Source organism: Anthonomus grandis, chromosome 10 (genome assembly GCF_022605725.1).
Source record: "Anthonomus grandis grandis chromosome 10, icAntGran1.3, whole genome shotgun sequence".
NCBI lineage: Eukaryota > Metazoa > Arthropoda > Insecta > Coleoptera > Curculionidae > Anthonomus > Anthonomus grandis.
In genome coordinates, this window is record NC_065555.1 from 18,589,491 (window position 1) to 18,607,072 (window position 17,582).

The 17,582-nt window shown below is 33.0% G+C and overlaps 2 protein-coding genes across 5 annotated transcripts in view; one reads left to right on the forward strand and one right to left on the reverse strand.

Moving 5' to 3' along the window:
• Positions 1–17,582, reverse strand: part of LOC126741573 (autophagy-related protein 16-1) — a 579,654-nt gene that overhangs the window by 336,487 nt on the left and 225,585 nt on the right. The window lies entirely within an intron of this gene.
• LOC126741569 (uncharacterized) overlaps positions 1–17,582 on the forward strand; it is a 251,654-nt gene that overhangs the window by 81,314 nt on the left and 152,758 nt on the right. Inside the window, exon 1 of one of the 2 annotated variants that reach the window (XM_050448037.1) lies at positions 274–515. The exons of the other annotated variant lie outside the window; for it this stretch is intronic. The gene's annotated coding sequence lies outside the window, so the exon portion shown is untranslated. Of the gene's footprint in view, positions 1–273; positions 516–17,582 lie in introns of those variants that run through there. 2 annotated transcript variants of the gene reach the window in all.

Below are 17,582 nucleotides of genomic sequence, written 5' to 3' on the forward strand. Positions count from 1 at the left end.
GTGATTTCAATACCGAATTGCAACAATTTAATTAGGTTACCGACGGTAAGAAAACTAACCAAAATATCAATTAACCGTTAAAAAAAATTATCGTTATGCGGTTAAAAAAGAAGGTACCATCACCGAACCATTACCTCCGACTTCCCCTGCTGCGAAATACCATGTTGGTCTCTTCGGCATCCGATGACACCACATCGCGGTCCGATAGGTGAATCGGCGGTAACTGTAAAATCGTCAATGAAGTCTTGACGGTAAAAGAACCCGGCCTTGGTCTTGGCTCTTATTACACACCGTCCACTAATTCGATTTGGTCGTACGGTTGGTACGGCGTTGTTGGTACCCGGTTCAGCCGTTCGGTACTTTTTTTACAATTTTTCTTTTCGTTCAGTTTGTATAGGTTCGGGCGGTCAAACCCCGTGACGATAGGAACTAATCACGCGTAGGTGTTAAAGAATTTATAAAAAAAAACGGGACATTTTGTGGTGAAAAGTAACTGGAAAAATAGGATTATTCAGGTTTGTTAAATGTTTGATTTTATCGAGTTTTCCAAGTACATTTTTATATTTTATTTCTTAAAATTATGTAAAGAGATATTAAAAAACTGATTAAATTTGACACGGTCAAGTACGTTTAAGCAATAAATTATTTACCAAATAATAACCTTCAACTTAATCTAATCTCTCTTAAACCAAGTAACTTATTATGCTGTTAAAGAATTTAATTTCCTAATTTAATGTTTATTTAAATTATACATTTTCAGCATAACTTAAATGTATACTATTAGAAACCGTTCATTATAAATAAATTAACTTGATAAAAAAACCAGTTTTCAATTAAATTTTAAGTTGTGCAATAATTATCCAAAACTATGACAATAGAAGCATAGAAGCACTTGGATCAAAATTTACACAAAACAATTATGCCAAAGAAAAATTGATAGCTGAACCCTAACTTTAATAAAAAGGAAAAATTCGTTAGGAAAGTTCTATCTTTATGTCCGATTTTTAAGCCTTTTTACGATCTTTTTCTTGTTCTTTGTTTAATTTTGAGATTAGAATTTATACTTATCTTTTTACGTTTTATTTAATGTTACATATTTTTGTAGTCTCTATTTTAAAATTTTCTTTTTGATAATGATTGATTTCTGTTTCTTTTATTTGTTTTGCTTGCATTATTTGGCTTGTGGTGTCCCTTGGTGTGCTTGCATTTTAAGTCTTTCTTGTTTTTTATTTACATTTTTAAGTTCTTCGTGCTGTTTTTCTTCTACTTGTTTTTTTTTAAAGCATGAAGAGGAAATAATAAATGAAGTTAGAATTTATGTCCTGACTGGAAAAATCTACATCTTGGATCCTAATGTTATCTTCAATCGTAGCAATTTCCTTAAAGATCATACTACCATCGTCAAATATTACTATAGACATTTTCGCTATGTCGTCCTCAGTCTACGTTAGATCGTTATTATTTGCCAAAAGATTCTGAAAATATATCAATTTCTGTATCTGTAAAATATTTATAAATATAAAGTGTTTTTCGTATATATTTAAGTTTGGTTTCTTAAATTCTTCGCATATTTCATCGCCAATCTCCAAGAACTAATCATGCGTAGGTGTTGAAGAATTTAAAAAAAAACGGAAAATTTTGCAGTAAAAAATATTTGGGAAAATTGGATTATTCACGTTTATTATGTTTAATTTTATCGAGTTTTCTAACTATATTTTTTTTGCAAAAGTTTTATTTCATCAAAATATTTAATTTCTCAAAATTACGTAAAGAGATGTTGAAAAAGTGATAAACATATTTAAGCAGTAAATTATTTACCAAATAATAACCTTCAAATCAATCTAATTAAGCGGTAATGAACCAAGTAACTAATTAATGCTGTAAAAAAATTCGATTCCTTATCTAATGTCCATTTAAGTTATGCGCGTTTCAACATAACTTAAATGTATGCTATTCGGAATTTACCGTTCATTATAAATAGTTTAACTTGATAAAATACCTGTTTTTAATTATATTTCGAATTGTGCTATGATTCTTAAAAATTATGATCACTAAGAACTTCTGAATCAAAATTTACACGAAAAAAAATTTTTTGGTATAACGTCCAGCTTCTAAACAAATTTTTCGCAGTTCAAACTTTTTTTGTACCGATTCAGTCACTTCCTAAAGTGAGTTAGTTGCGGTACATTTGGCCTCAATCTTGAGCCAAATAAATATTGATAATAATATATCCTTAATATACTGAAAACTCAAATAGTACTGGCATAAAAATTGAAATGGTGATTTCCAAATTAGAACTTGATGTATGGGAAGGATGTTGGGTTTAGATTGAAAGATTCCGTTGCTCTCTGTAAATCATAATGTGTATTATGGATATTAGCCAAGTCTTTTAAAAGGGAAAGTATTTTAAAAAATCAAAACAAAAGTTTCCTGAAGTTTAGAATACATTTAAATAAGCATGTGAATATTTTAATTAATTTTACCCTTTGTCTTATCCTAGCCAGTCGCATCCATTTATACTCGGTTTCCCAAAGTTAACTTCATGATATAGCTAATAATAGTAAATGCGCAATACGTATGTCGCAATATAAACTTTACAAAATACTAAAAACTTCTGCATTAGCTTATAGATGCTTTCGGGAAGGTTGAGCAATTTCATGTTTTCGATCAGGCTCATTACGCCTGTCGTTTAATAATTGGGATTGTCCGCACTTTTCTCATTTCCTATTGTCTTTGTATCTGGTGTTTTAGATCCCTGTACACAATCTTTTCATTATGTTTTAAAAAAGAATTCTTATTATTATTATCCCTCGAACGAAAATCGACTTAGAGTTAAATTATCAAAAAACTTCAATTTTTGGACCGTTTCTATCTTGGTAAACACCTCCAATAAATGAAATTCATCAATTAGTAATAAATTTTTTGACAGCAATCTCTGAATTTCGTAGGCCAAACACCAGGATCTCGTTCCTGTAGACGCACATCAGCTATAGTTGCAATTTTCTTCAAGAAGTATTAAAGTACTGAAACGAAATTTCTCATTTAGTTAAACGAGGGATGAGATGAGCTTAAGCTCTTTACACCTAGTCCAGAGACGTTAAACCAAGATGACTTATAGACATTTCCGGGTTCCTTGGACCGTAAAAACTTCAGTGAGGCTTGAGAGATGCATCAAGAATTGTACGTGTACTGTTGAATTCTTGTTTCCTGACAGGAATTTCAATTGACGAAATTTGTTAGTTAATCAGTAATTTTTCAAGGGCGAGCTCTAGGTGTGCTAGATTGCATCCCAGGATATCTTCTATGCTCACGAGTATTACCTCCAGTTAGAATTTAGTTCGAGAAATTTGGATCTTTTGCAACGAAATTATTAATTTTCTTTAGAAAAGGATGAGAAGATGTGAAGAAAAACTCAAGCTCTTTACACCTATATGACTCATTAGCATTTCCAAGTTCTTTGGCCTCCGATAATTATTATAGCTTCCGAAAATCATCAAGATCCTTATGTAAACTTCTGGTTCATGTCACTACCTCCAATCCACACAATTCAGTTGTTAATCACTAGTTTTTTTGTGAGCAAACCCTAAGTTTCCCAGATTGCATCTCAGGATCTCACTTATAGCCATGAATATCACCTCTAGTTAGAATTTTTAGAAGTTTTTTCGAGAAGCTATACTCTGCAATGAAATTTGTCATTTTCTACAGAGAAGGATGAGACAAGCTCAAGCTCATTACACTTAGTCCAAAACTTTTATTATTTATTTATTTTTTTTTTGACATTTTGATTGATTAGTTATTGTCATTTTCAAGTTCTTTGGCCTTTGATAACTCCTGGTGATATGTGAATTTCTGATTCCTGTCAGTACCAGCAATGATCAGAATTAATTCATTAATCAGTTACTTTTTTAGATTGAATCATGATTTGTCTAGAATGCCTCTCTGAATATCAACTTTAGAGTTTCCTTCGAGAAGTTTGGATATTCTAGAACGACATTCTTTATTTTCTTTAAAGATAGATGAGATGAGCTTAAGCTCTATAGCTCTAGTCCATAGACGTGAAACCAAAGTGACTTATTGCCACATCAAAGTTCTTTGGCCTCTGATAATTTTAGGTGAGTCTCTAGATCTATCAAGATTCTTACGTGGACTTCGGGTTCAGATCAGTACCTTCAATAAACCCAATTAATTTATTTATCAATCGTTTTTTTGATGGTGAGGCTTTAAAAATCCCTACGTGAACTTCTGATTTCTTACTGATGCTGAACCTTCAGTGAACAAAAAAATTCAGTCATAATCGGTCGTTTTTCGAGACTAAACCCTGAGTTTCCTAGATTGCCTCTCAGGATCTCACTTATTGCCATGAATATCACCTCTAGTTAGAATTTTTAGAAGTTTTAGAGGTTCCAACGTATCCAAAATATCTCATGGATGGTGTGAAATCATGATTCTAATGAAAAATCCAGGAATACTTTAAAATTCAGTTCGGACTTTACTACCATCATAGTAATATTAATCAATAATTCGCATATTAATCTGTGTCTTTGCTTTGGTGAATTCTTGCTCTAGATGGAATTCATCAATCGATCAACCGTTTTTGATGAGTTTCAGTTTAAGTTTGTCCCAAGGTCATGGATACAATGCATCTAATCTTTAAATTTCTTCATTACTATGTAAACTGATACATAATCCCTTTAAAATGTATTTTTAAATATAAGAGAAGAAAAGAGAAAAGAAGACTTTTAATTTTTGCTTGCATTAAATCTAACGGTTTCCACAACTTGTTTTGCATTTATTTTATTATTTTACTACTATCGTTTAAAATTTAATCATTTTATGTTTAGTGTGTTTATTTTAGAGAAATTGTTGAATTTTCTTGTGCTTTATCTTAAGTCAAATAAATACTCTTCTAATACATATATTTTTAATGCTATGACAAGCTTACATTTGACCTTATCAACGTTATCATAAAAAAATTAAAATGAAAATATTACGTTTTATTTGTAATATTACGTTTTTATTGTAAAAATAAAAAGTTCTCATTAAAAAGTTACCTTGTCACTTAAATGACCTCTGCAATGTTACAGCAAGGTTGCAAAGACACTTTTGCAATTTTGATGTACATGTACTATGGAATACCCAAAAATATTAATTAACATTAAATAATTCCCTTAATTTAACCTTTGTTTGTTAATATAAGGGCAGCCCTTATATTTGAAAACAAACGTTAAACTTTTTTAACATTTATCAATAGTGTGCAGAACAACCATATTATGGTCAACTTATGAGCTTCTTTGCGACTCAGGTATCAAATTTATGGTTTATGTGCTATTATTCCACTTTTGGTACTTAAAAACTTCCACTTCAATAAAAAATAATTACAATTCATTGCTTGCCAAAATACAACAAAATTAACCTAATCCACTAACACTCGACCACAAAACAGTCACGGCGCGTCAGCACAAGAACGATGTCATGTTTACATAATATTTTTAACAATTACTGCGGGTTTTATTGTTAATTCTTAGCGTGTAAAAAACATTTCGTACAAACAAAACTGCTATTATTAACAACGCAAAACAGGGACAATAAATAAAACCAGCTCTGAACTAGATCATTAAGGCAACAAATGATGAATATAGGTGAGCGTTTTGTTTAGCATGTGGTGATGAATCATTTTTGCGAACACAGTGATCAATTTCATGTATTGACAAGAATAAATTTACGGAAACAGTTGACCCAATAACGAGGGATATCCGATTAACTAGAAAGGTGAATTTGGCTACTTAACTTAATTTTTTTTTTCTTAAGTAATCGAAATCAATATGAAAACAACCTGGTGGTGGTAAAGGCTAATATCAGAATAATAGCTTACTATATATGTCTCGACATGCTCCGTCGCGTCTGTTAATAGTATAAGATATTGAATTTTGCGCCTTGATTTGGCGTCAAATTAAATAACTGCGACCGGGCAAAAAAAGCACGAAAGCCACGTGCTCAATTCATACGTTTTTTACTCATTAACTTTTTGCTCGTCGTGGGTTTATTTTTAAAATCAGATCAATAACCCAGAGACTGAATATAAACACATTATGAAACCCACACGAATTATTCATCGGCTGCTTATGAGAGCCAAGGTCATGGGTAGGTATGGTCAAGGATCCCATATGTATTTATTTATATGGTGTCGATTGTCAATGGGATTTTAGGAAGAAACTGGTCAACGTATTCAGCAATTTTCAATACGCTTCGGTCAACTGATTCTTGGTATACATCAGTCTTCTCTAGTTGTTGGTCCTTTATCCACTCTCCTTTCTAGTTTAAGACATCCAAGGGATCCTACTGTCTTATTTAAGGAGTTGCCTGATAATAAGTCTTTAGGAATACAATGTTTATTTGGGTCGAGTCCTTGAATGTTGCCGAAACCCTAACCAATATTTGTCTATGTTCACATAATTTATTGGACACACTTACTGTGCTGTGTCAATTCCTTTGAAGTGGCCGACGCCATAAAGAACATTTGTTAATATTGACATGATCTTTTTTAAAATGAAACTATGATATGTCAATTCCTTTGATGTAACCAACATTTGTCGATATTCAGGTGAACTTGTTCAAATATAAGCGATGATAGGTAATCTCTCCCTACTGAGTAGTGAGGTGTGTTCTGATGCAGTATGTTTGTTCTCAAGATATCTCTATCCTCCTTATGATCTCTTCTAATACTGTTATCAAGGTAAAATCTTCCACTTTTTTTTAATGGTCTGATGAGAACCTGGAATAGACTCAAAATTACCTTTAAAATCCTGGCGAGATTAAAAGTATTAAGAAACCTCCTACAGGCATCCAAAGCGACTCAAATTCCTGAAATAGACTCTTAAATTACCTTAAGGTACTTGGACGAAGCTTAAAAGTACTTAAAAGACTCTCACAGGCAGTCAAAGTGATTTAAATTCCTGGAATAGAATCTCAGATTACCTTCAAGCGCCTGGACGAGGCTTAAACATACTAAGAAGCGTCTCAAAAATAGTCAAAGTGACTCTTGAAATAAGACAGTAATGGTCTGAGTACCGCCACTGACTGTGTTACTTAACATGTAAGTAAAATATTCTCCCACCTTGCCAAATGAGATTCAAGGTCCTTATCTGCACAAGAGTTCATATGGAAAGTTCACGCAGAACTTTCTATAAATAAACAAGTGAGAATTTATATCCATCACATGGAAGGAGTCGTTCTTCTCCCATCGAATCTAGAATACTATTTATACATACAGGTCTACGTACGTCCTAAACTGAGTTTATGTATTCTCCGCCATTTCTATCTGTTTGCGTCATTTCATGACTCACTTGTTACTCACACGATATATTCATTGGTTGCTTCTGAAAACCAAGGCCGTGGGTCAAAAATCCCATATTTATTTGTTTATACGGTGCCGATGGTCAATAGGATTTTAGAAAGGTAGAAAAAGAATAAGTTCTGTAATTGAACTTATCAACGTATTTAATAATTTTAGTTTTTTACTGATTCTTGAACATAGTCTACATCAGTCTTCTTTAATTGCTGGACCTTTATCTACTAGAGTTAACGAGTCACTTACTAGAAGCAAAGGATTGATATAGATTTTCTTCTTCTTCTTTTAATTCTGTCATGAAATCCAGAATACCATTTTTACATATTGTAAAAACATACAGTAAAAATGGTATCCTACAAATGCTCTTTAAGAAATAAACCAGTAGAATAAATAGTTTAGGAAAAATTGAGGTTTTTAGGCACTATTGTTTAAAGAGATTGTTGGCTATTCAAGATTAGCTTTCACTTCAAGCTTTCACTCGAAACTAGTAAAACTATAATTTGTAAATAAAAAGCACAGGATTCAAAATCGAATGTTCTACAAATGCTCTCAAATGTATAAACCAGTAGAACGAATTTTTTTCGGAAATATCAAACATTTTAGGTCGTGAGCTCATTGAAATATTGAAAGTAAATTCATCAAATAAACTCCATGAGATCTACAAACGAATTTTCCTCATCGCATCTAGAACACTACAAGCAATAATTTTGGAAATATCAAACTTCTACCTGTAGAACTTATTTTTTTCTATAAAATCTAGAATACCACTTATTCAGGCAGAGCCACAAACTTCTTGAACAGTATTGCGGATCACGTCAGCCATGTACTTAATCCAGTTTTTCTCATTACTTCTGAACCTTTGTGCTCATATATTTAGCATAACTCATTTTAATTCTTTACTCTCGAACTTCTTAGAATTTCTTCTTTATAAGTGAAATTGAAGAAATAACCACCATTCAACCTAAAATGGGGTTGTGCGCATGTTGACACTAATTTGTAATACTTCTGTTTTCTACTACCCTAGACTACGTTTTAAACCCGCCTTTGATAAATGGCTTTGATATTCTTGATCTTCTTGGAAGGTGTAACCCTACCATCTTTTAATCTACAAATTCAATTTTTCACTTGCTTCTCGTTACTCTTTTCTTTCTAGAAAACTATTCTCTGTTGATTTTTCCTAATGTTATCCTCAGAAAAGTTGAACCTGAGTAGTGGTACTGATAAAAAAACTGGTGGTCTCTGAACCATCTTTCAGCTTCTGTGGTGAAGTAGTCGATCAAAAACGTGAAACAGAAGATTCTCACAATGTCTCATGGAATTCAATGCATGAAATTCTGTCCGATTTTATTTTTGTATATTATATTATATTTTTCATGTAAATCCTGATGAAGCCCAACTGATTACAGAAGCAAAGGAGATTATTGAAGAGAAGATGAATGGCCCCCTGGTAACCTAGATAGCTTTTAACACACAGAAACTAACTTCCATTTTATCAAACTAACAGAAACTACGTGTAGAATGTCGGTTAGTATGTAAAACACGTTAGATAAATGCCTAATTTCACACCTGTACTGGCAAACATGCTGAGCTCGCGTCACTTAATTATATTTCTAAAGGTGAGGAATGTAACGAACAGTTGGAACATTAATGCGATGTCGCTCTCGGTGCCTGCCAAGCTGAAAAACAGCCACACATACGTACGTATATATTTTAATTGATCGTGCGACAATCGGAAGAAATGACCGCCTCGCGAACTGGATCACTATGTCAACGATTTGTCTTGTACGCAAATGGCTCTGAATCTTTTAACGTTCCGCTCATTAATGAAAACCGAACGTTAAAATTAAAAACGGCTTATCTGCAATATGCTTTGGATTTATTCAACGTTTTCACATATTTAATTAACTGAGAAAAATGGGCTTTTAAGTGTAATAACGTAATTTATCTTAGATATATTGAAATAATTAAGGCCGCACGTTAAGTCGTGTACACATTAATTAACGTAAAAAACCGTATCAATCTTGAGGAGGTAGCAGAACTTTTACAGGTAAATTCAGTTGAACTGATTGGTCCTTTACCCATTTGGATCACCTTCAACAGCCTCCCTCCAATATCTGCATGGCATTTCTGTCAAAGCCTTTGATGTTGCCAACACTTTAATGAACATTCTTATAATAAGGATTCATAATTATGTTAATAAAGCAATCTTCAATATGCCACATGTTTTGAAAGATCTAGCTCGTTTAAGTTTCCTTTGAGGGGATATTTGATAACAAATCGACCATCAATACCGACAATAGTGTTAGATATTGAGATATAAATGATTCTTACAATATAGTATAGTTTTTACCTTGCACTCTTCCAATTCCCAGATTTTAATCAAATTTTGAATCAGATTTCCAGATTTTCATTAATTTTTGTGTTTTAAAGAAACATAAATCAATATCTATTTTTTGAAATAGGAACCTTATGCTGATTAAAATGAGAACCAACAATCCACCCCAATCTTGTCTTCTGAAGAACAGGTATGCCTGGACTGTAAATCTGCTTCATAAGCAAAATTCTTCATAAGCAAATCCTTGGATGTTGCCGACACATCAACGAATATTTGTCAATTCACATCATCTTTTTCAAATCCTTACTGTGCTATATCAATTCCTTTGATGTGGCCGACGCTCTAACGAAGATTTGTGGATATTGTGATATGTAGAACCCAATTTCTTGCTCTCATCAACCCTAGTGGATCTGTTGGTAGAATTGAGATCAGAGATCAATGAAATCTTTATCTCTTTTCCTTTCAATATTTGCCGATATTCACATGATCTTTTTGAAGAAACTAAGTGTCTCTGGTTGATTTTGGAGTGTTCTTCGGGTGTCTCATTACCGTTTGCAATAGCCAAAGAAAGTTTGAAAGTCCTTGGTGAATCTGTTGGTAGAATTGATCGGAGATCAGAGATTTTTTTAACTCTATTCTTGACTGATTTTGTGTCTAGAATAACGAACATTATTCGATATTTACATGATCTTTTTGAAATACTAAGCGTACTCTGTACCAAATCCTTTGATGTTGTCGACACACTAAGAACCATTTGGCGAATCTTTTTCAAATCCCAACAGTCGGTCGGTCTGTAGGTCACTGATGATGGTAGAAAATTCTCGCCATTCTCTTGTGAAAATGTTGCGGTTAACTGGAAATATTCCTGTTGCCCTAAATCTAGATATTGTATTTTAGGTGTTACAGCTAACGGAAGTGCTTCCCTGACTACTAATGGGATATTGTAAATTGTCATAGTCACTCCAGGGTGTGATTTCACCCAGAAATCCATCTGACGAATTTTTTGAGAAGCCCAAATACGCTTTCTAAAGGTTGCAAACGATAAGAGCAAGAGCATAGAGATAATTAAGAGATATGTGTGACTCATGATTATCTAATATAAGCATTACTGGCTTTTCTTTTTTATATCTTACGAACTTTACGAAGTGTTTCATATACACTAAAAACTCATTTTTGGTTATCCATCCTGATAGATTAGAAAGGAAATAATCCTTATAATTGTTTTCTTCACTGATTTTTTATAACTATTCACATGACGTTTTTGAAATCCCAACCATGCTATTGCAAATTTTTGATCTTGCCGACACACTAACATTTGAAAATTGACATGACATTGACATCTTAAAATCCTAACATCACCTGTGTCAAATCCTTTGATGTGGCCGACACTCTGACACTTCATTCCAATTATCATCCTTACTCTTGCAACGGGCAAAGAAAGTTTGAAAGTGCGCGGTTGAATTGTTAGTGGAATTGACATCAGATATCAATGATTTTTTTAGATCTTTCTCTTGACAGATTTCGTGTCGAGAATAAGAAACATTTGTCGATATTCACATGATTTTCTCCAAATCTTAATTATGCTATATCTAACTAAGCTGAGAACGGCGACACAGCACAACCATAAGTGATAGTGCTAAGCTCCAAATTTCTTTCTCAATATTCTTTAATACTGATGTTGACTAGGGCCATTTTAAAACTAGTTTCTCTATGCTTACACTACTTCAGTCAACTCTCAGATTTTTATCCAACTTTTTTTTCTATAGAAAAACAAACCAATATTCGATTCTCTGAAATGGGAAACTTATGCCGATTAAAATTACCCCAAACATGACTTCTAAAGAACAGGTATGCCTGAACTATAAATGTATTTCATACGCAGAATTAGATAAAATATATCCCAAGTAACAGTATCTGACTTCGTATATTAAATGACTTTTCAGCTAAATTTAGATTTTCCACTGAGAAATATTCAAAGAAATAGATGGTTGTGTACCTTTAGCTATTTCCTTTGATGTTCTTCTGAGATTTAGTTACAACGATCGTTATCATTTTTCTTGACTGGTCAACCAATCAACCAGTTAACCAATCAATATAGCATCCAATTTCCTGGACTCATCAGAAGCTGTAAAAGAGTCTTCTCATCAACTAAAATATCAGGCCTACACCTGCTTCTGGTTGATTTATGAGTTTTATCAAGATTATTCGTCAAAATGTATTGTCATAATAATAAAAGAAAGCTTATAAGTAGTGATGATATGACGACGTATTCTTGAATCTACTAAAATTTCAGCTCTACATCTGTTTCTGATTGATTTATTAGTGTTCTCACAATTATTCATCAAAATGTTGGCCTCTTACAACAGCCAAAAAAATTAGTTCTCCCTGGTAGATCTTTTGGTATAAGTGATATCAGAGATCAATCAATTGTTAATTATTGGTCACCAATGAATCATCAACCAATCAATATACTATCCAAGAGCCTGTGAAGACATGCTATAAAAGAGGTCATTTCACCAACTACCAACCCAGTCTTTCATCTGTTTCTAGTTGATTCATGAATAATATCGAGATTGTTCATGTTGCAATTGTCAAAGAAACACAATTTGCTGAAACAGGAGATACTCATACATAACACACAGAAATCTAAAATCTCCAGATTGAGGGTCAATACAGCTTTCAGAACCAAAGGTAGTGGCGTTGTTCAGGGTTCAGTTCTTGGACCCGTGCTATTCCCATGTTATATTGGGGATCTAGATAAAAAATTTCAAATTAATAGCCAAGCCTTTGCAGATGAAGGGCAGGTTTCCTGCAATCCATTTTCAGATTCTGATTTTGACAGATTCTTAGCCTACATACGAATCTTAGAATTCTGAATGCAAGACTGGCTTGACACTGACAAATGTGGCACTATTCTGTATATAGGAAAAGAAAATTCAATTATTTATACCATCAACAATACGCACCTATCAGCTGTAACAGAGACTTGGGGATTGTAATGATAGAAAGATATATAGTTCAAATAGTGAAAAGAGCTAATTCTCTAATCTACTTTAAAGGGGGAGATTTTGCAATAAGTCTCTAAAAAATATGTAACATTTATCAGACCAAAACTTGAATATTGTCATTTGATCTGGAATCTTTACTTTGTCAAAGAAATAGAGCTCTTAGAAAAAGTCCAAAGAAGAGCGACCATAATTCCTATTGAGGATAGATTAAAGCTATTTAATTTAACAATTCTAATAAAAAAAGACAAAGAGGAGACTTTATATAAATTACCGACACAAATTTACAAAATCATCCGTGGCAACTATATTGAAGCTCGATTAAATTATTAGTAATTGTAGGTAAGTTAAATACTACTTTTAGTCGTATTTAACTTACCGGATAGGACTAGAGAGCACTTCAAGAAACTTCAAACAAAAAAATTTGCAATCCTACAAAGAAAAAATATCCTTATCTTAAACGAAAACTTATCTCCGAAAACTCTCTTCCAGAAATTGTTGTAAGTGCAGAATTAAAAATATATTCAGAAACAGACTGGACAAATGCCGTAAAGAAAAACTCAACATAGTGCAAACCGCTATTAGATCTTTTTGAAGTCCTAAATGTGCTTTGTCAAGTCCTTTGATGTTGACGACACTCTAACGAACATTTGTGGATATTCCTTCTGAGATTCCATTTTAACCATCATCCTTATTGCAATAGACAAAGAAAGTTTGAAAGTCCCTGGTAGATTTGTTGCTATAATTGTTCAAAAATCAATGAATTCTTTGGCTGATTCCCTGTCAAGAAATAAAGTTATTTTTTAGAGATTCTCTTGGTGTAACCTCGTATTAAATTGAATCAAGCCAGAAACAGATATACCGTTAATAGACCAATTATAAAAATATGGAACGCATATTCATTCATACACCAATACCAAACAAAGTAACATTAACCAATAATGTATGCAGTGCGAGACTGCAATGCCGCACTGCGTATACCATGTTTAGTCCGTCCGTTCAAATTAAAGTAACAACTATGTCTTCTAGGAAGTTATTTGTTATTACTAATAAACTATATACAGCTCGTAGCGGTACTAGTAAACTTATTAAATACGGTGAAATTATGTAGATTATCCATTATAAATTTTCATATTCTGCACAGCGACTATCCGCTACAAGTGTGGGAAATAACCTTAAAATCTTGTCGTCGAGTTATTATAAGAAATTCATTAATAGTTAGAAGATTTCCTCCGGGGCTACCGTGCTCGCTAGTTGTTGTAAATAATCCAGTTTCATGATGCGTGATGCGAATAGACTTCTTAAGAGGTGTTTACTAGAGGCGAGGCCATAAATTTCTACAGCTCACCCAATGAGGCAAATTAATATTTAGTGGCTGATATAAATCATGAGCATAGTAGCTCAGAATCCTTTATGAATATTCTAGTTCTATCAAATTCTTTTTTTACCGAAAATCTGCTTTTTATGAAAACTCTTTTGGGAACCAAGAATCATTGACGATCGCTATAAAGAGATGCGGTGATAATTCAAAATGATTCAAGGTGTAACTGGAACGTGAATTGCGTTAAACCATTACTGGAAAAAGGCTTAATATCACTTTTATTAGACGGATACTTCGCCTCATTTTCCTCAAGGTTCTTCTCCAATGTACAGCTTACAACTCATGGAAACGTGACGGAAGTGTCAACTGATTTACGTGTCTCGAGCAAATTCAGAAAATCCGGCACTTTCATTAACATATAACTCATCAACATATCCAGGCATGCTGGTTGGTCGAAATTCGCCACCACCACCGATTTCACAAGCGTTGTTGTCATACATAGCAACAGCAAAATCGTATATAATGATAATTGTTGACGAAATGAGCACAACCGCTATTACCAACTAATTAATTCAGGGAGCATAGTTGTAAATTATATATGCACCCACAGGCCGATTGCCAATAAAGTAATTAACCAGTAAAAACAATGCGAAAGCACGGCATACTCCCTATGGTGGTCTTTAGTCTAATTACAGTAGAAACACGTCCATACCATAATGAATTACATCAAATCTCATTTAGCATAACTCAGATTTAAACGTTGTTCGAGGCGAAATTCGGTTGCTTTGAGCCCATATTTCATTAGCAATCTTATTTGGTTCGCATAAAACCACGTTGGCAGCCGCTCGAAGCCTCCATATTACCAATTTTGAACTTCCTGATGGCCATTCTGGTTGACGTGTACCGACCACTCCGTTATGCACATTTTTAAGAAGGCAAATTGAAAAGGTTTAATGAAGTTCAACAATAGCCAAAGGTTTCATTAATATAATTCGTAGCGCATGTTTGGTTATATCGGCTTTAAGGTTACATTATAATGCATATAGGAAGAAGTAATGGTTGCAGAGTATTAGTAAGTGTTCAGGGAATAATTCAGACTCAGTATAACTTTGTAATAAGCCGAAAATAACTGTCATTACTTAGCAACAAGATTATCCGATTATCGGCAAATGTTTGTCATGGTGTCGCTAATATCAAAGGAATTGATACAGCACGATTACTCTTGGATCAAAAACCTAAAAAGGAAAAGGTATTCTATAGGTATTTTTGGATAAAATAGAGTATCTTTTACCTGCAAGAACATATTTCTTCTACATCACCAACCTGAGCGCACAAATTAATTAAAATGAGCACCAAATAACATATAGTGTTTCTAAAGATTCACTCCCTTAGAGAAAAATTTCTTTTGTTCATGAAAATTTACAAAAAAAATGATTCTTTGAAAATGCATAGTAAATACAAGGAAAATCAAATAAATATTCAAGAAACATTGTTAGTACTTTTGAAGTTCCGTTATTTGACTTGTAACAAGCCTATTGGAACATCAGCAAATGTTCGTTTTCAAGGGACATTAAAAACAAAGGAATTGATATAGCACTGTTCGTTTTAGAGAGAGATCATCCGAATATCGGCAACCTCAAAGGAATGACAATGAGTTTGCTAAGGCTAATATATAAGGCTATAACACCTTGGTGGTAAATTAGTTATAGTGAATCGAGCAAAGCTGCACGATCCGTTATGCATACAAACCAAATTAGAAAACTTTAATAAAGTTCAAATACAGCCAAAGGTTCTGTTTGGTTTTATCGGCTATAAGGTAACATTCTAATGCATATAGGAAGAAGTAATATAGTAACAAGCTGGAAATGACTGGCAATATTTAGCTACAAGATTATTTAAAAATAGACAAACGTTCGTTACAGTATCGGTAACATCAAAAGAATTGATGAAAATGGACCACAAACCTAAAAAGAAAGGGGTATTCCATAAGTATTTTTGCATAGTCAAGAGGAAAAATGGGTTTTTTTATAACATGCAAGAACATACGATACCACTACATCACCAACATATCAATTGATTAAGGTGAGTATCAAATAACTCGCCTAACTGAATATTGGCAAATGTTCGTTGTCGAGAGTCGGTAACATCAAAGGAACTTTGGTGGTGAATCGAATTAAAGAATGCGTGATACTCCATTATGCACATTTTTAAAAAGGCAATTTAAAAAACTTTAATGAAGTTCAACAATGATCAAAGGTTTCATTAATATAATTTTGAGCGCCTGTTTGGTTATATTTACTATAAGATTACATTTAAATACATATATAGGAAAAAGTGATAGTTGTAGAGTATGGAGAAGTTTATAAGAGAAGTTCCGAAATAGTATAACGCATTTAATTGGTTTGTAATAAGCCAAAAATTACGGCCATTATTTAGCAACAAGATTACCTGGATATCGGCAAATGTTTGCTATAGTGTCGGTAACATCAAAGGAATGACGATGAGTCAGCACTCTTCGGTAGTGAGTCGAATTAAAGTGTATCGAGCAAACTTGAACATTCCATTATGCACAATTTTAAAAAGACAATTTGAAAGTTCAACAATGGCCACAGACTTCATTAATATAATTTGTAGCTTATGTTTGATTATATTGGCCATAACGTTAATTGGTGTGTAATAAGCAGAAAATTACTGTCATTAATTAGCGATAATAATATTTGAATGACGCTATAACGAATATTTGTCGATATGTTCGTTCTAGTGTCGGCAACATCGAAGGGATTGATGAAGGCGGACCAAAAATGTAAAAAGAAACAGGTATTCCATAAATATTCATAAATAATTATGTAAAAAGATTGGGTATTTTTTAACTGCAAGAACATCAGATACTCGCACGTCAACAACGTACAAATTGCTTAAGATGAGTCTCAAATAATATACAGTGTGTTCCTGGATTGTCTCACTAAGAGGGAAATCTTTTTGTATTTATGAAAATTTATGATAGCAATTAATTCATAAAAACTATAAAAGTAAATACAAAGAAGATATTCAAATGACTTGTTATTTCTATGATAAACCATAAATCACTTCCCTAATTTGTACCAAACCTGCCTGAATATCGCCAAATATTCATTGTCGAGGGCCGGTAACATCAAAGGAATGACGATGAGTTTAATAAGACTTACATCCCTCGGTGGTGAATTGAATCAAAATCTAATACACCCAATATAAATTCCTAATTATATTCAACAAGAAGTGCTTCAGTCTAAATTTGGTAAATCGCAAGAAACTAGATTTCCTTGCTAGAAGATGCACACGAAGTTCCTTATCGTTGAAAATTGAATTCTTAAATAAATCGATACAGCGATAGGTCTTGTCTTACAGTTATCAGAACAAGACTAATAAAAGTGTTTTCGACGAGCACGTTTCTTCCTTCTATAATCTATCTTGATCTATAAACATCTTGTCCATAAGTGGTTTCATGGCATCGCAGTTTATTTGCCTACGGTGAAGTAAATTCGTGATACACACGCTCGAGTTGATATTCGATTGAATAATAGTTTTCGGCATTAA